Source organism: Oncorhynchus masou, chromosome 13, assembly GCF_036934945.1.
Source record: "Oncorhynchus masou masou isolate Uvic2021 chromosome 13, UVic_Omas_1.1, whole genome shotgun sequence".
NCBI classification, from domain to species: Eukaryota; Metazoa; Chordata; class Actinopteri; order Salmoniformes; family Salmonidae; genus Oncorhynchus; species Oncorhynchus masou.
Genome location: NC_088224.1, coordinates 9,924,330 through 9,945,396, shown reverse-complemented (window position 1 = coordinate 9,945,396; position 21,067 = coordinate 9,924,330).

The window sequence follows — 21,067 nt, the reverse complement described above, 5'->3', positions numbered from 1 at the left end:
CCATATAGTCTATCTAGGAGGAGAGTACAGAACACCTTTACCATATAGTCTATCTAGGAGGAATACAGAACACCTTTACCATATAGTCTATCTAGGAGGAGAATACAGAACACCTTTACCATATAGTCTATCTAGGAGGAGAATACAGAACACCTTTACCATATAGTCTATCTAGGAGGAGAATACAGAACACCTTTACCATATAGTCTATCTAGGAGGAGAGTACAGAACACCTTTACCATATAGTCTATCTAGGAGAATACAGAACACCTTTACCATATAGTCTATCTAGGAGGAGAATACAGAACACCTTTACCATATAGTCTATCTAGGAGGAGAGTACAGAACACCTTTACCATATAGTCTATCTAGGAGAATACAGAACACCTTTACCATATAGTCTATCTAGGAGGAGAGTACAGAACACCTTTACCATATAGTCTATCTAGGAGGAGAGTACAGAACACCTTTACCATATAGTCTATCTAGGAGAATACAGAACACCTTTACCATATAGTCTATCTAGGAGAATACAGAACACCTTTACCATATAGTCTATCTAGGAGGAGAATACAGAACACCTTTACCATATAGTCTAGCTAGGAGGAGAGTACAGAACACCTTTACCATATAGTCTATCTAGGAGGAGAGTACAGAACACCTTTACCATATAGTCTATCTAGGAGGAGAGTACAGAACACCTTTACCATATAGTCTATCTAGGAGGAGAGTACAGAACACCTTTACCATATAGTCTATCTAGGAGAAGTACAGAACACCTTTACCATATAGTCTATCTAGGAGGAGAATACAGAACACCTTTACCATATAGTCTATCTAGGAGGAGAATACAGAACACCTTTACCATATAGTCTATCTAGGAGGAGAATACAGAACACCTTTACCATATAGTCTATCTAGGAGAATACAGAACACCTTTACCATATAGTCTATCTAGGAGAATACAGAACACCTTTACCATATAGTCTAGCTAGGAGGAGAGTACAGAACACCTTTACCATATAGTCTAGCTAGGAGGAGAATACAGAACACCTTTACCATATAGTCTAGCTAGGAGAATACAGAACACCTTTACCATATAGTCTAGCTAGGAGGAGAATACAGAACACCTTTACCATATAGTCTATCTAGGAGGAGAATACAGAACACCTTTACCATATAGTCTAGCTAGGAGGAGAGTACAGAACACCTTTACCATATAGTCTATCTAGGAGGAGAGTACAGAACACCTTTACCATATAGTCTATCTAGGAGGAGAATACAGAACACCTTTACCATATAGTCTATCTAGGAGGAGAATACAGAACACCTTTACCATATAGTCTACAGAACACCTTTACCATATAGTCTATCTAGGAGGAATACAGAACACCTTTACCATATAGTCTATCTAGGAGGAGAGTACAGAAACACCTTTACCATATAGTCTATCTAGGAGGAGAGTACAGAACACCTTTACCATATAGTCTATCTAGGAGGAGAATACAGAACACCTTTACCATATAGTCTATCTAGGAGGAGAATACAGAACACCTTTACCATATAGTCTATCTAGGAGGAGAGTACAGAACACCTTTACCATATAGTCTATCTAGGAGGAGAGTACAGAACACCTTTACCATATAGTCTATCTAGGAGAGTACAGAACACCTTTACCATATAGTCTATCTAGGAGGAGAATACAGAACACCTTTACCATATAGTCTATCTAGGAGGAGAATACAGAACACCTTTACCATATAGTCTATCTAGGAGGAGAGTACAGAACACCTTTACCATATAGTCTATCTAGGAGGAGAATACAGAACACCTTTACCATATAGTCTAGCTAGGAGAATACAGAACACCTTTACCATATAGTCTAGCTAGGAGAATACAGAACACCTTTACCATATAGTCTATCTAGGAGGAGAGTACAGAACACCTTTACCATATAGTCTATCTAGGAGGAGAATACAGAACACCTTTACCATATAGTCTATCTAGAGAATACAGAACACCTTTACCATATAGAGGAGAATACAGAACACCTTTACCATATAGTCTATCTAGGAGGAGAGTACAGAACACCTTTACCATATAGTCTATCTAGGAGAATACAGAACACCTTTACCATATAGTCTATCTAGGAGGAGAGTACAGAACACCTTTACCATATAGTCTATCTAGGAGGAGAGTACAGAACACCTTTACCATATAGTCTATCTAGGAGGAGAATACAGAACACCTTTACCATATAGTCTATCTAGGAGAATACAGAACACCTTTACCATATAGTCTATCTAGGAGGAGAATACAGAACACCTTTACCATATAGTCTATCTAGGAGGAGATACAGAACACCTTTACCATATAGTCTATCTAGGAGAATACAGAACACCTTTACCATATAGTCTATCTAGGAGGAGAGTACAGAACACCTTTACCATATAGTCTATCTAGGAGAGAGTACAGAACACCTTTACCATATAGTCTATCTAGGTGAATACAGAACACCTTTACCATATAGTCTATCTAGGAGGAATACAGAACACCTTTACCATATAGTCTATCTACAGCAGAATACAAAACACCTTTACCATATAGTCACTAGGAGGACAAAACAGAACCACCTTTACCATATAGTCAAATCTAGGAGGACAGCACCAGAACACCTTTACCATATAGTCTATCTAGGAGGAGAGTACAGAACACCTTTACCATATAAACAACAAAAGAACACCAGAACACCTTTACCATATAGTCTATCTAGGAGAATACAAACACAACACCATATAGTCTATCTAGGAGGAGAGTACAGAACACCTTTACCATATAGTCTAGCTAGGAGAATACATCAAACACCTTTACCATATAGTCTATCTAGGAGGAGAATACAGAACACCTTTACCATATAGTCTAGCTAGTATTTACTTTACAGAACACCTTTACCATATAGTTTGTAATGTCTTTTTTAAATGGAACTTTGGAACACCTTTACTATGTTAGCTAGGAGGAGTTAAGAACATGTTTACCATATAGTGAAGCCCCATAAATGTAATTGACATTTAATATAGTCTAGCTAGGAGGAGAATACAGAACATTACATATAGTCTAGAACTATGAGAATACAGAACAATTTAAATTGAATAGTCATCAGAAGAGAGTACAGAACACCTTTACCATAAGTCTATCTAGGAGGAGAATACAGAAATGAAAACAATAGTCTATCATGAGAGAAGAGATACAGAACACCTTTACCATATAGTCAAACTAGGAAAGGTGGAGAACACCTTTACCATATAGTCTATCTAGGGAGGAGAATACAGAACACCTTTACCATATAGTCTAGCTAGGAGAATACAGAACACCTTTACCATATAGTCTGCTAGGAGAATACAGAACACCTTTACCATATAGTCTATCTAGATGGAGTTTAAATACAGAACACCTTTACCATATAGTCAGATGGATGTTTAAATATGACTTTACCTATAGTCTAGCTAGAGGATGTTTAAGAACACCTTTACCTATAGTCTGCTAGGATGGATGTTTAAGAATGACCTTTACCAGATAGTCTATCAGATGGATGTTTAAAACACCTTTACCAGATAGTCTGCAGATGGATGTTTAAAACACCTTTACCTCTATAGTCTATCAGATGGATGTTTAAAACACCTTTACCATATAGTCTATCTAGATGGATGTTTAAAACACCTTTACCATATAGTCTATCAGATGGATGTTTAAATATGACTTTACCATATAGTCTAGATGGATGTTTAAAACACCTTTACCATATAGTCTGCTGCAGATGGAGAATACAGAACACCTTTACCATATAGTCTGCTAGATGGAGTTTAAGAACACCTTTACCATATAGTCTAGCTGCAGATGGAGTTTAAGAACACCTTTACCATATAGTCTAGCTAGATGGAGTTTAAGAACACCTTTACCTCTAGTCTAGATGGATGTTTAAGAACACCTTTACCATATAGTCTATCTAGGATGGATGTTTAAAATGACCTTTACCATATAGTCTATCAGATGGATGTTTAACAGAACACTTTACCAGATAGTCTATCAGATGGATGTTTACAGAACACCTCTTACCAGATAGTCTATCTAGGAGGAGAATACAGAACACCTTTACCTCTAGTCTATCTAGATGGAGAATAAGAACACCTTTACCATATAGTCTATCAGATGGATGTTTAAAACACCTTTACCATATAGTCTGCTAGGAGGATGGAGTACAGAACACCTTTACCATATAGTCTATCTAGATGGATGTTTAAGAACACCTTTACCATATAGTCTATCTAGAGGAGAATACAGAACACCTTTACCATATAGTCTGCTAGGATGGAGTTTAACAGAACACCTTTACCATATAGTCTAGCTGGATGTTTACAGAACACCTTTACCATATAGTCTAGCAGATGGATATTTAAGAACACCTTTACCATATAGTCTAGATGGAGTTTAAATATCTTTAAACACCTTTAAATATAGTCTATCTAAAGGAGAGCCTACAGAACACCTTTACCATATAGTCTATCTAGGAGGGTACAGAACACCTTTACCATATAGTCTAGCTAGGAGAATACAGAACACCTTTACCATATAGTCTATCTAGGAGGAGAGACAGAACACCTTTACCATATAGTCTATCTAGGAGAATACAGAACACCTTTACCATTTCTATCTGGAGAAAAGAAGTTCACTTTATATAGTCTATCTTGAGAATACAGAACACCTTTACCATATAGTCTATCTAGGAGGAGTTACAAGAACAGGTTTACCATATAGTTTGGAGAATACATAACACCTTTACCATATAGTCTATCTAGGAGGAAGTACAGAACACCTTTACCATATAGTCTATCTAGGAGAATACAGAACACCTTTACCATATAGGATATCTGAAGAATTAAATTTATGGTTAGGAGAAGATAGGAGGAGAATACAGAACACCTTTACCATATAGTCTATCTAGGAGAACTGGCTGGAACATGTGTTCTCATGATAGTCTAGCTGGAGGAAAGAGTACAGAACACCTTTTGGAAGTTAGCTGGAGGAGAATAAAGTGAACATTAAATATAGATCTGATCTAAGAATCACAACAACACCTTTAACATAGTCTAGCTTAAACTAATAACAACCATTCTTTTAGTCTATCTAGGAGAATAAGAACATTTACCATATAGTCTATCTAGGTTGGAGAATACAGTTAATGACTTTCCATATAGTCTATCTAGGAGGAGAGTACAGAACACCTTTACCATATAGTCTATCTAGGAGGAGAATACAGAACACCTTTACCATATAGTCTATCTAGGAGAATACAGAACACCTTTACCATATAGTCTATCTAGGAGAATACAGAACACCTTTACCATATAGTCTAGCTAGGAGGAGAATACAGAACAATTTTACCATATAAATCTGGAAAGTTACAGAACACCTTTAATATAGCCTTGATGAATACAGAACACCTTTACCATATAGTCTAGCTAGGAGGAGAGTACAGAACACCTTTACCATATTGTCTATCTAGGAGGAGAGTACAGAACACATTTACGACACAACACCACAACACCACAACAAAACAACACCACATCACCACAACACCACAACACCACAACAAAACAACACCACAACAAAACAACACCACAGCACCACAACAAAACAACAAAACAACACCACAACACCACAGCACCACAACAAAACAACACCACAACACCACAACAAAACAACACCACAACACCACAACAAAACAACACCACAGCACCACAGCACCACAACAAAACAACACCACAGGACCACAACAAAACAACACCACAGCAGCACCACAGCAGCACCACAACCCCACGACAGGACATGTGTCAGTTCTTATCAAACTAATATAGATCCTTATGGCCTTCGGTTCAGGGATAGAAGGGTCCAACCAGTGAAAATCAAACACCACTGTAAATACAACCCATAGTATTTATTTTCCATGTTGTACTTTACTATTTGTACATATGACGTTTGTAATGTCTTTTTTAAATGTAACTTTGGTTTATCACCCTGTGACTTGCTTTGGCAATGTTAACATATGTTTCCCATGTCAATGAAGCCCCATAAATGTAATTGAATTTAATTGAAAGCGTGGGGGGGGGGGGGGGGGCAAGAAAGAACATGACAGAAAGAGAGAGAACATGAGAGAGAGAACAATGTGAAATTGAATAGCACAGAAGAGAGAACATAAAAGAGAGAAAGAGAGATAAGGTGAAAGAGAGAACGAAAACAAGAGAGACAGCATGAGAGAATGAGATGTAGGGAAAACACTACAGACAACAAACAGGAAAGGTGGAATAAGGCCAGAGGTAATGAAACCGTGAACAGGGCAGAGAGGCAGCACGAGAGAGACACTATCACACTGCTGCTGCCTCTGACTTCTACCTCTACTGCTGCAGATGGATGCTTAAATATGACTTCTGCCTCTACTGCTGCAGATGGATGTTTAAATATGACTTCTGCCTCTACTGCTGCAGATGGATGTTTAAATATGACTTCTGCCTCTACTGCTGCAGATGGATGTTTAAATATGACTTCTGCCTCTACTGCTGCAGATGGATGTTTAAATATGACTTCTGCCTCTACTGCTGCAGATGGATGTTTAAATATGACTTCTACCTCTACTGCTGCAGATGGATGTTTAAATATGACTTCTGCCTCTACTGCTGCAGATGGATGTTTAAATATGACTTCTGCCTCTACTGCTGCAGATGGATGTTTAAATATGACTTCTGCCTCTACTGCTGCAGATGGATGTTTAAATATGACTTCTAAGATGGATCTACTGCTGCAGATGGATGTTTAAATATGACTTCAGATGGATATTTAAATATGACTTCTGCCTCTACTGCTACTGCTACTGCTGCAGATGGATGTTTGACTTACTACCTCTACTGCTGCAGATGGATGTTTAAATATGACTTCTGCCTCTACTGCTGCAGATGGATGTTTAAATATGACTTCTGCCTCTACCGCTGCAGATGGATGTTTAACTATGACTTCTACCTCTACTGCTGCAGATGGATGTTTAACTATGACTTCTACCTCTACTGCTGCAGATGGATATTTAAATATGACTTCTGCCTCTACTGCTGCAGATGGATGTTTAAATATCTTTAAATACTTTTAAAATTATTTTTTATTTAAAAATTGGCCTGCAGGCCACCAGTTGCCTATCCCTGCCCTACAGGGCCTATCCTTGTCCCATCTCAATTAGCAGTGAGACTGCCATAGCACCCCTCTGGACATGAGCTAGCCCCCAGAGCAATGAGATGGGGCCCCATTTGGGACATACACTATTTCCTTTATAACGCACTACTTTCTCTGGTCAAAAGAAGTTCACTTTATAGGGGGTAGGGTCCCATTTGAGACATGCACTCTTCTGCTGTACACTTCGCCTGGAGGGTTGACAATGAACAGGTGGTAGTGAGTTTGCACAGCTAGCAATAACCACAGTAGCACTTAAGTTTTGGACCATGTTCAGGTAATAAATACATAGAGATCTGCTGTGGTGTAGCTCTTATAGCAATAAAACATGCTATGATGAGGGATAATGAATGAATTGAATGGTTATGGTTAGGAGAAGATGACGGAGGAGAAGGGGGAGGATTTTGGGCCTCTGGCCAGATAGAGCAGGAGGAACTGGCTGGAGCTGATGTGTTCTCGTCTGATAGTACAGTGGCAGGAAAAAGTATGTGAACCCTTTTTGGAATTACCTGGATTTCTGCATAAAGTGATCATCAAATTGGATCTGATCTAAGTCATAACAACAGATTAACATAATGTGCTTAAACTAATAACAACCATTCTTTTGGTGTCTGTATTGAGTACATCATTTAAACATTCACAGTGTAGGTTGGAAAAAGGTTAATGACTTCTCCAAAAGCTAATTGGAGTCAGGAGTCAGCTAACCTGGAGTCCGATCAATGAGACGAGATTGGAGATGTTGGTTAGAGCTGCCTTGCCCTATAAAAAACACTCACAAAAATTGAGTTTGCTATTCACAAGAAGCATTTCCTGATGTCAATCATGCCTCGAACAAAAGAGATCTCAGAAAACTTAAGATTAACAATTGTTGACTTGCATAAAGCTGGAAAGGGTTACAAAAGTACCTCTAAAAGCCTTGATGTCCATCTGTCCACGGTAAGACAAATGGTCTATAAATGGAAAAGTTCAGCACTGTTGCTACTCTCCCTAGAAGAGGCCATCCTGCAAAGATGACCGCAAGACACCCCACGCAGAATGCTCAATGAGGTTAAGAAGTATCCTAGAGTGTCAGCTAAAGACTTACAGAAATCTCTAGTACATGCTAACATCTCTGTTGAGGAGTTTACGATTTGTAAAACACTAAACAAGAATGGAGTTCATGGGAGGACACCACAGAAGAGGACACTGCTGTCTAGAAAAACATTGCTGCACGTCTGAAGTCTTCAAAAGTGCACCTGGATGTCCCAGGTTGACAGAATAATTTGGGCGGCAGGTAGCCTAGTGTTAAGAGCGTTGGGCCAGTAACTGAAAGGTTGAAAGGTTGCTAGATTGAATCCCTGAGCTGACAAGGTAAAAATCTGTTGTTCTGCTCCTGAACAAGGAGCAGAACAAAACCTACTGTTTCTAGGTCGTCATTGTAAGTTAGAATTTGTTCTTAACTGGCTTGCCTGATTAAACAAATATTAAATAAATAAACTACAGTTGAGATGTTTGGAAGGAAAACACATGTGGAGTGTGCCCCTTCTCCACACGTGGAGAAAAAAAGGCACCGCACACCAACATCAAAACCTCCTCCCAACTGTAAAGTATGGTGGAGGGAGCATCATGGTTTGGGGCTGCTTTGCTGCTTCAGGGTCTGGACAGCTTGCTATCGTCGATGGAAAAATAAAGACATTTTGCACTGGTGGAAATCTGTTCTTTGGTCAGATGAGTCCAAATGTAAAATGTTTGATTCCAACCGCCGTGTCTTTGTGAGACGCAGAGTAGGTGAACGGATGATCTCCGCATGTGTGGTTTCCACCGTGAAGCATGGAGGAGGTATGATGGTGTAGGGGTGCCTTGCTGGTGACACTGTCTGTGTCTTATTTAGAATTCGATAGGCACTTAACCAGTATGGCTACCACAGCATTCTGCAGCGATACGCCATCCCATCAGGTTTGCGCTTTGTGGGACTATTTCAACAGGACAATGACCCAACACACCTCCAGGCTGTGTAAAGGCTATTTGACCAAGAAGGAGAGTGATGGATTGCTGCATCAGATGACCTGGCCTCCACAACCACCCACTCTCAACCCAATTGAGATGGTTTGGGATGAGTTGGACCGCAGAGTGGTGGAAAAGCAGCCAACAAGTGCTCAGCATATGTGGGAACTCCGTCAAGACGGTTGGGAAAGCATTTCAGATGAAGCTGGTTGAGAGAATGCCAAGAGTGTGCAAAGCTGTCATCAAGGCAAAGGGTGGCTACTTTGAAGAATATAAAATATAAATTATATTTTTATTTGTTGAACACTTTTTTGGTTACTACATGATTCCATATGTGTTATTTCATAGTTTTGATGGCTTCACTATTATTCTACAATGTCGAAAATAGTAAAAAATAAAGAAAAACCCTTGAATGAGTAGGTGTGTCCAAACCTTTGACTGGTACTGTATATCAGAGTGGATCAGTTTTACATCAGGAGCAAATCTGATTTATTTAAGGGAATTACCATGTTGATTAACCATCAACAAATTAAAATGGAAATGCTAGGGGGAATGGGGAAACTGGGCTCTTCAAATCATATCCATATCAGGGAAGCTCCTCTTAAATCTACTAACAACCTCAACATCTGCTTCTGAAATGAGTATTAGATTATCTATCAGAGTGGAGGTAGAAACATCAGATTATCTGTCAGAGTGGAGGCGGACACATCAGATTATCTATCAGAGTGGAGAATGACACATCAGATTATCTATCAGAGTGGAGGCTGACACATCAGATGATCTATCAGAGTGGAGCCCAACACATCAGATTATCTATCAGAGTGGAGGCTGACACATCAGATTATCTATCAGAGTGGAGGCTGACACATCAGATTATCTATCAGAGTGGAGGAGGACACATCAGATTATCTATCAGAGTGGAGTCCAACACATCAGATTATCTATCAGAGTGGAGGAGGACACATCAGATTATCTATCAGAGTGGAGTCCAACACATCAGATTATCAATCAGAGTGGAGGCTGACACATCAGATTATCTATCAGAGTGGAGGCTGACATATCAGATTATCTATCAGAGTGGAGGCTGACATATCAGATTATCTATCAGAGTGGAGGCTGACATATCAGATTAACTATCAGAGTGGAGGCCGACACATCAGATTGTCTATCAGAGTGGAGGTGGACACATCAGATTATCTATCAGAGTGGAGGCTGACATATCAGATTATCTATCAGAGTGGAGGCTGACATATCAGATTAACTATCAGAGTGGAGGCTGACACATCAGATTTTCTATCAGAGTGGAGGCGGACACATCAGATGATCTATCAGAGTGGAGGCGGACACATCAGATTATCTATCAGAGTGGAGGCTGACATATCAGATTATCTATCAGAGTGGAGTCCGACACATCAGATTATCTATCAGAGTGGAGGCGGACATATCAGATTATCTATCAGAGTGGAGTCCAACACATCAGATTAACTATCAGAGTGGAGGCCGACACATCAGATGATCTATCAGAGTGGAGGCGGACACATCAGATTATCTATCAGAGTGGAGGCTGACATATCAGATTAACTATCAGAGTGGAGGCTGACATATCAGATTAACTATCAGAGTGGAGGCTGACATATCAGATTATCTATCAGAGTGGAGGCTGACATATCAGATTAACTATCAGAGTGGAGGCTGACACATCAGATTGTCTATCAGAGTGGCGGCGGACACATCAGATGATCTATCAGAGTGGAGGCGGACACATCAGATTATCTATCAGAGTGGAGGCTGACATATCAGATATTCTATCAGAGTGGAGTCCAACACATCAGATTATCTATCAGAGTGGAGGCGGACACATCAGATTAACTATCAGAGTGGAGGCCGACACATCAGATTATCTATCAGAGTGGAGGCCGACACATCAGATTAACTATCAGAGTGGAGGCCGACACATCAGATGATCTATCAGAGTGGAGGCGGACACATCAGATGATCTATCAGGGTGGAGGCCGACAAATCAGATTATTTATCAGAGTGGAGGCGGACACATCAGATTAACTATCAGAGTGGAGGCTGACACATCAGATTGTCTATCAGAGTGGAGGCGGACACATCAGATGATCTATCAGAGTGGAGGCGGACACATCAGATTGTCTATCAGAGTGGAGGCTGACACATCAGATGATCTATCAGAGTGGAGGCGGACACATCAGATGATCTATCAGAGTGGAGGCGGACACATCAGATGATCTATCAGAGTGGAGGCGGACACATCAGATTATCTATCAGAGTGGAGGCGGACACATCAGATTATCTATCAGAGTGGAGGCTGACACATCAGATTATCTATCAGAGTGGAGGCGGACACAACACATCAGATTATCTATCAGAGTGGAGGAGGACACATCAGATTATCTATCAGAGTGGAGTCCAACACATCAGATTATCTATCAGAGTGGAGGCTGACATATCAGATTATCTATCAGAGTGGAGGAGGACACATCAGATTATCTATCAGAGTGGAGGCTGACATATCAGATTATCTATCAGAGTGGAGGCTGACATATCAGATTATCTATCAGAGTGGAGGCTGACACATCAGATTATCTATCAGAGTGGAGGCTGATACATCAGATTATCTATCAGTGGAGGCTGACACATCAGATTATCTATCAGAGCGGAGGCTGACACATCAGATTATCTATCAGAGTGGAGGCTGACACATCAGATGATCTATCAGAGTGGAGGAGGACATATCAGATTATCTATCAGAGTGGAGGAGGACATATCAGATTATCTATCAGAGTGGAGTCCAACACATCAGATTATCTATCAGAGTGGAGGCCGACACATCAGATTAACTATCAGAGTGGAGGCTGACACATCAGATTATCTATCAGAGTGGAGGAGGACATATCAGATTATCTATCAGAGTGGAGGCCGACACATCAGATTAACTATCAGAGTGGAGGCCGACACATCAGATTATCTATCAGAGTGGAGGAGGACACATCAGATTAACTATCAGAGTGGAGGAGGACACATCAGATTATCTATCAGAGTGGAGGAGGACATATCAGATTATCTATCAGAGTGGAGGAGGACACATCAGATTAACTATCAGAGTGGAGGAGGACACATCAGATTATCTATCAGAGTGGAGGCTGACACATCAGATTATCTATCAGAGTGGAGGCTGACACATCAGATTATCTATCAGAGTGGAGGCTGACATATCAGATTATCTATCAGAGTGGAGGCGGACACATCAGATTATCTATCAGAGTAGAGGCTGACACATCAGATTATCTATCAGAATGGAGGCTGACACATCAGATTATCTATCAGAGTGGAGGCTGACACATCAGATTATCTATCAGAGTGGAGGCGGACACATCAGATTATCTATCAGAGTGGAGGTGGACAGCAAAGAATGTCAGCACACACAAAAATGAATTTGACAAAAAAATTAATCTGCATCCCAAATGGCCCTATGTAGTGCACTATAAAGGGAATAGGGTGCCATTTTTTTTATTCAGGGGAATCATCATGCAAGTAAACAAGCAACAAATCAAAATGTAAATGGAGAGATAATGAAGAGAGTTACTATAACTAAAGGGATTACTCACTGTAACGACCACTTCAGGATCCAGGGGGAAATCAGGGGACATCCTTGCATTTATGTGGAAAAGGTAGCAGAACCATTTCGAGAAGATAAATCCAGTTGTGTATCTTAAAACATCGATAATTCATGAAGTAAAAAAAATAAATAAAAAATGTGTAAATGCACTGTTCAAAATGTTGACCCCGATTTCACAACCACTCCAGATTCTCACTTCAGTGCTTTTATAATCCCCCACAAAGAAAGACCAGGCTGATCCTCACTTCACATCGTCTCAGTCATACCAATGAGATGCTGTAAGTGTATAAAACACATCATATACTAAAAGTATTTCTATGTAGAAAACATACTTGGCACTATTACCTTTCTACAAAATCTCCACATAGCTCATGTCATAGAGAAAGGAAAGGGTTTAATCCAGTAGAAGAAATCACCTATTTGGTTATATATATAAAACCATATATTAGAAATCACCTATTTGGTTATATATATAAAACCATATATTAGAAATCACCTATTTGGTTATATATAAAACCATATATTAGAAATCACCTATTTGGTTATATATATAAAACCATATATTAGAAATCACCTATTTGGTTATATATATAAAACCATATATTAGAAATCACCTATTTGGTTATATATATAAAACCATATATTAGAAATCACCTATTTGGTTATATATATAAAACCATATATTAGAAATCACCTATTTGGTTATATATAAAACCATATATTAGAAATCACCTATTTGGTTATATATATAAAACCATATATAGAAAACCTATATATAAAACCATATAGAAATCACCTATTTGGTTATATATATAAAACCATATATTAGAAATCACCTATTTGGTTATATATATAAAACCATATATTAGAAATCACCTATTTGTATATCTATAAAAACCATATATTAGAAATCACCTATTTGGTTATATATAAAACCATATATTAGAAATCACCTATTTGGTTATCATATATAAAACCATATATTAGAAATCACCTATTTGGTTATAGCTATATAAAACCATATATTAGAAATCACCTATTTGGTTATATATATAAAACCATATATTATATATAAAACCATATATTAGAAATCACCTATTTGGTTATCTATATAAAACCATATATTAGAAATCACCTATTTGGTTATATATATAAAACCATATATTAGAAATCACCTATTTGGTTATATATATAAAACCATATATTAGAAATCACCTATTTGGTTATATATATAAAACCATATATTAGAAATAAAACCATATATTAGAAATCACCTATTTGGTTATATATATAAAACCATATATTAGAAATCACCTATTTGGTTATATATATAAAACCATATATTAGAAATCACCTATTTGGTTATTATAAAACCATATATAAAACCATATATTAGAAATCACCTATTTGGTTATATATATAAAACCATATATTAGAAATCACCTATTTGGTTATATATATAAAACCTATTTGGTTATATATATAAAACCATAATTAGAAATCCTATTTGGTTATATATATAAAACCATATATTAGAAATCACCTATTTGGTTATATATATAAAACCATATATTAGAAATCACCTATTTGGTTATATATATAAAACCATATATTAGAAATCACCTATTTGGTTATATATATAAAACCATATATTAGAAATCACCTATTTGGTTATATATATAAAACCATATATTAGAAATCACCTATTTGGTTATATATATAAAACCATATATTAGAAATCACCTATTTGGTTATCTATATAAAACCTATTTGGTTATCTATATAAAACCATATATTAGAAATCACCTATTTGGTTATCTATATAAAACCATATATTAGAAATCACCTATTTGGTTATCTATATAAAACCATAATTTGGTTATCTATATAAAACCATATATTAGAAAACACTTATTTGGTTATATATAAAACCATATATTAGAAAACACCTATTTGGTTATATATAAAACCATATATTAGAAATCACTCAAAACTGTCCTCCGAAGCATGTTGAAAAAGAAGGATAAAGAATGTTCCAGGTAGAACCCTTTTGGTTCCAGGTAGAACCCTTTTGGTTCCAGGTAGAACCCTTTTGGTTCCAGGTAGAACCCTTTCGCTACCCTTTTTCTAAGAGTGTAGAACTACACAAGTTCTCATCGTAGGGCCATGATTTAATGGCAGGACAGAGTCACATATGAGCCACCAACTGTGGATAATAAGTAATAGTTGTTTCACCTCTGAGTATTTCTGGATATGAATCCAAGGCCGTGTGCAGACCTGTCAAGCCCCGAGCTCTGGCTGGAAACATGCAGTATTTTACTACATCCTTCATTGGCTCAGCAGACCCCATCAAGAACTACATACGCGAATTGCTTACGTTTCAATCATTATTTGATTGTACAGCTGAGTATGTTATAGGGAGAGTCAGTGCGATGGGGAATGGGGGGGGTTATGACAATGCTGAACCAATCAGAATCTGCAACAATCTAGTGAGTTCAATTCTCTAGTTTCCAATTCTCTAGTCTACTCCCAGTCTCCCCACGTTGGATTTAGCCAGTGTAGCGTGAACTCTGAAGTTCCATCCTAAATGGCAACCTAGTCCCTATTTAGTGCACTACGTTTTGACCAGGGCCCATAGGGATCTGGTGTAAAGTAGTGGACTATGTAAGGAATATGGTGTAATTTGGGTCTCAGTATGTGTCAATTGGCCCAGGCAGATAAAAATATACACCTTCCATGGGAACAACAAATGGCATGAAAACACCTATGTACAGTTAGGCTCCGGAGTGGCGCAGGGGTCGAAGGCATCTGCATCTCAGTGCAAGAGGTGTCACAACAGTCCCTGGTTCAAATCCAGACTGAATCATGTCTGGCTGTGATCGGGAGTCCCATAGGGCGGTGCACAATTGGCCCAGCGTCGTCTGGGTTTGGCAGAGCGGCGCACAATTGGTCGGGGTAGGCCGTCTTTTTTAAATAAGAATTTGATCATAACTGACTTGCCTAGTTAAATAAAGGTTTCATTTATTTTATTTTAAATACAGTAGATTGCTCTTCTTTACTTCAGCTTGGGAACGGGCTGCATCACTGTGGTACTCCAGTGTTAGGTAGTCAAATATTGTCTGTCATACAGCCGCTAGCTATTCTGCTCTTATTTATTGAGAGTCTCACTCAACTAAGTCTCACTCAACTATTCAATCAATTCAGCACTGCAAAATATGGAATTTCGAAGCGAGATTTGCCTCAGTTGGTATTGGCCGTCAGAGTGAATAATGAATGTGTCCCAAATGGCAACCCATTCCATAAATAGTGCACTACTTTTAACCAGGGCCAATAGGGACCTATAGGTCTCTAATCAAAAGCAGTCCACGGTTAAAGGGAATAGGGTGTCATTTGGGATACAGGGCAATGCTAGTAGGGGCTGGGCCTCGGAAATTACGTCTAGTGCCGAAGTAGTAATTGGTCCTTGGAGAATACAGACAGATTCTGATTCTGATTCAGGGCATTCTGATAAATTACTTTTTCCGGAAATACTCTAAATGAATGGAACTACTTACTGGATGGAATGGACCTACATACTGGACGGAATGGACCTACTTACTGGATGGAATGGACCTACTTACTGGATGGAATGGACCTGGATGGAATGGACCTACTTACTGGACGGAATGGACCTACTTACTGGATGGAATGGACCTACTTACGGGATGGAATGGACCTACTTACTGGATGGACCTACTTACTGGATGGACCTATTTACTGGATGGAATGGACCTACTTACTGGATGGACCTACTTACTGGATGGAATGGACCTACTTACTGGATGGAATGGACCTACTTACTGGATGGAATGGACCTACTTACTGGATGGAATGGACCTACTTACTGGATGGAATGGATGGAACTACTTACTGGATGGAATGGACCTACTTACTGGATGGAATGGACCTACTTACTGGATGGAATGGACCTACTTACTGGATGGAATGGACCTACTTACTGGATGGAATGGATCTACTTACTGGATGGAATGGACCTACTTACTGGATGGAACTACTTACTGGATGGAATGGACCTACTTACTGGATGGAATGGACCTACTTACTGGACGGAATGGGAATGGACCTGGATTGAATGGATCTATTTACTGGATGGAATGGACCTACTTACTGGATGGAATGGACCTACTTGGATGGAATGGATGGACCTACTTACTGGATGGACCTATTTACTGGATGGAATGGACCTACTGGATTACTGGATGGAATATGGACCTACTTACTGGATGGACTGGATGGACCTACTTACTGGATGGACCTACTTAGTGGATGGAACTACTTACTGGATGGAATGGACCTACTTACTGTATGGAATGGACCTACTTACTGGATGGAATGGACCTACTTACTGGACGGAATGGACCTACTTACTGGATGGAACTACTTACTGGATGGAACTACTTACTGGATGGAATGGACCTACTTACTGGATGGAATGGACCTACTTACTGGATGGACCTACTTACTGGATGGAACTACTTACTGGATGGAATGGACCTACTTACTGGATGGAATGGACCTACTTACTGGATGGAATGGACCTACTTACTGGATGGAATGGACCTACTTACTGGATGGACCTACTTACTGGATGGAATGGACCTACTTACTGGATGGAATGGACCTACTTACTGGATGGAATGGACCTACTTACTGGATGGAGTGGACCTACTTACTGGATGGACTGGATGGACCTACTTACTGGATGGAATGGACCTTACTGGATGGAATGGACCTACTTACTGGATGGAGTGGACCTACTTACTGGATGGACCTACTTACTGGATAGAACTACTTACTTGTTATTGAATAGGGATTCTGCTGGTGTGTTTATTTCTATGATTTTTTTGTTGTTGTTTATTTGACCTGACTCTCATGACTCTTACGACTTGCCTCTCATGACTTGCCTCTCATGACTCTTATGACTTGCCTCTCATGACTTGCTTATCATGCCTTGCGTCTCATGCCTTGCTTCTCATGACTTGCCGCTCATGCCTCATGACTCGCCTCTCATGACTCTCTTGCCTCTCATGACTTGCCGCTCATGACTTGCCTCTCATGACTTGTCTCTCATGACTTGTCTCTCATGACTTGCCACTCATGACATGAATCTAATGACTTGCCTCTCATGCCTTGCTTCTCATGACTCTCTTGCCTCTCATGACTTGACTCTCATGCCTTGCTTCTCATGACTTGCCGCTCCTGCCTCTCATGCCTTGCTTCTCATGACTTGCCGCTCTTGCCTCTCATGACTTGACTCTGATTACCTGCTTCTCCTGCCTGTCCGGAGTGAAGGGCAATTCTGGCATCGCTTGGCTGGCTGGTGGCTCTGGTGGCTCCTGGCTGGCTGGTGGCTCTGGCAGCCCAGGACAGACGGGAGACTCTGGCGGCCCAGGACAGACTGGCGGCTCTGGCGGCCCAGGACAGACTGGAGACTCTGGCGGCCCAGGACAGACGGGAGACTCTGGCGGCTCAGGACAGACTGGAGACTCTGGCGGCCCAGGACAGACTGAGCGGCTCAGGACAGACTGGAGACTCTGGCGGCCCAGGACAGACGGGAGACTCTGGCGGCCCAGGACAGACTGGCGGCTCTGGCGGCCCAGGACAGACTGGAGACTCTGGCGGCCCAGGACAGACGGGAGACTCTGGCGGCCCAGGACAGACGGGAGACTCTGGCGGCCCAGGACAGACTGGAGACTCTGGCGGCTCTGAACAGACGGGAGACTCTGGCGGCCCAGGACAGACGGGAGACTCTGGCGGCCCAGGACAGACGGGAGACTCTGGCGGCCCAGGACAGACGGGAGACTCTGGCGGCTCAGGACAGACGGGAGACTCTGGCGGCTCAGGACAGACGGGAGAGTCTGACAGCGCTGGGCAGGAGGAAGGCTCTGGCAGCGCTGGACAGGCCGGAGCACCTCTAGGGAGAAGACGGCGAGACAGCCTGGTGCGGGGGGCTGCCACCGTAGGGCTGGTGCGTGGAGGTGACACCGGATAGACCGGACCGTACAGGCACACTGGAGCTCTTGAACACCGAGCCTGCCCAACCTTACTTGGTTGAATGCTCCCCGTAGCCAGGCCAGTGTGGCGAGGTGGAATAGCCCGCACTGGGCTGTGCTGGCGAACCGGGGACACCATGCATAAGGCTGGTGCCATGTACACCGGCCCGAGAAGATGCACTGGAGACCAGATGTGTAGAGCCGGCTTCATGGCACCTGGCTCGATGCCCACTCTAGCCCGGCCGATACGAGGAGCTGGAATGTACCGCACCGGGCTATGCACACGCTCCGGGGACACCGTGCGCTCCACCGCATAACACGGTGCCCGCAAGGTCCCTCTCACTCGCAGGTAAGCACGGGGAGTTGGCTCTGGTCTCCTACCTGACTTAGCCACACTCCCCGTGTGCCTCCCCCCAATCCATTTTTGGGGCTGCCACTCGGGCTTCCAGCCGCGCTGCCGTGCTGCCTCCTCATACCGGCGTCTCTCTGCTTTCGCTGCCTCCAGCTCTGCTTTAGGGCGCCGATATTCCCCTGCTTGTGCCCAGGGTCCCTTGCCATCCAAAACCTCCTCCGAAGTCCAGGAGTCTTGTTTTCGTTACCACGCTGCTTGGTTCTCTTGTGGTGGGTGTTTCTGTAACGATCGTCTTCAGGAGAAAGAGAGAAGGACCAAAGCGCAGGGTGGTAAGTGTTCATAATTTTAATTAAAGAAAGCACTGAATACTGAATCAATACAAAAATAACAAAATGAACAAACGAAACAGTCCTGTCTGGTGACATACACACGTAACACAAAGACAGAAAATAAACACCCACAAAACACAGGTGGAAAAAGGCTACCTAAGTATGATTATCATGATTATAAGTATGACAACTAACGACACCTGCCTCTGATTGAGAACCATACCAGGCCGAACACAGAAACCAAACATAGAAAAACAAACAGACTGCCCACCACAACTCACGCCCTGACCATATAAACAAAGACAAAACAAAGGAACTAACACGTGTATAATATTTGGGGAACGTTTTGTCTGACTGATTGTGACACTACTCTTGCTCTGCTTGTCAAGATTTCACACTGATGAAAATAGAGACGAAATTGTAATTTCCTCATGAGACAAGAACATGGAGAAATGGAACACAGAACCTCAGGCGATGTGTTCAGAATAAGGTGCGTCTACATTTGTTTTAATTTAGTGGGTGCTGTTTTATTACATATCATCTCTTTCAGTGAGAGAGAGAGAGAGAGAGAGACAGAGAGAGAGAGACAGAGAGAGACAGAGGGGGAGAGAGAGGGGAGAGAGGGGGAGAGAGGGAGAGAGGGACAGAGAGAGAGAGAGGGGGGGAGAGGGGGAGAGAGACAGAGGAGAGAGAGAGACGGGGAGAGAGACAGAGAGAGAGGGGGAGAGAGACAGAGAGAGACGAGAGAGAGGGGGAGAGAGGAGAGAGAGAGACAGAGAGACAGAGAGAGGGAGAGAGAGAGAGAGAGAGAGAGGGGGAGAGAGGGGAGAGAGACAGAGAGAGAGAGAGAGAGAGAGAGAGAGAGAGAGGGGGAGAGAGACAGAGAGACAGAGAGGGGAGAGGGAGACAGAGAGAGAGAGAGAGAGAGGGAGAGAGAGGGGGAGAGGGGTAGAGAGAGAGAGAGAGCAAGAGAGAGAGAGAGAGAGAGAGAGAGACAGAGAGGGGGAGAGAGAGAGAGAGATGAAAGATGAGAGGGTTCACTATGAAGAAATAAATATGAACCTAAAGAGATGTACATGCTTGCTGGTTCTCTTAGTCTCCATTAATGCAGAAAAGGGAAGAAGTAGACACCATACTGAAAGAACTACAAGACGTTGGATTCTGTACAATGTAATACTATTTGTATTTTTAAAAAAAACAACATTTTTTATTTTATTTATTTTTTAAATAGACCTAAACATTTCAAAACTGTGTGTGCTATACTCTATGCTTAAATAATGGGTTGTTTATTAAAAGGGACAGTGTGTACTCCACAGGAGGATCAAATAAATGTATACACTTCACAGATAAATACATGGGAGTAAACAAAAGACAAAGCATTTATTTTGTGCTGTTGTGAATAGTACAGCCTTCTAAAAGGAGAACACCAAAGAGGCAA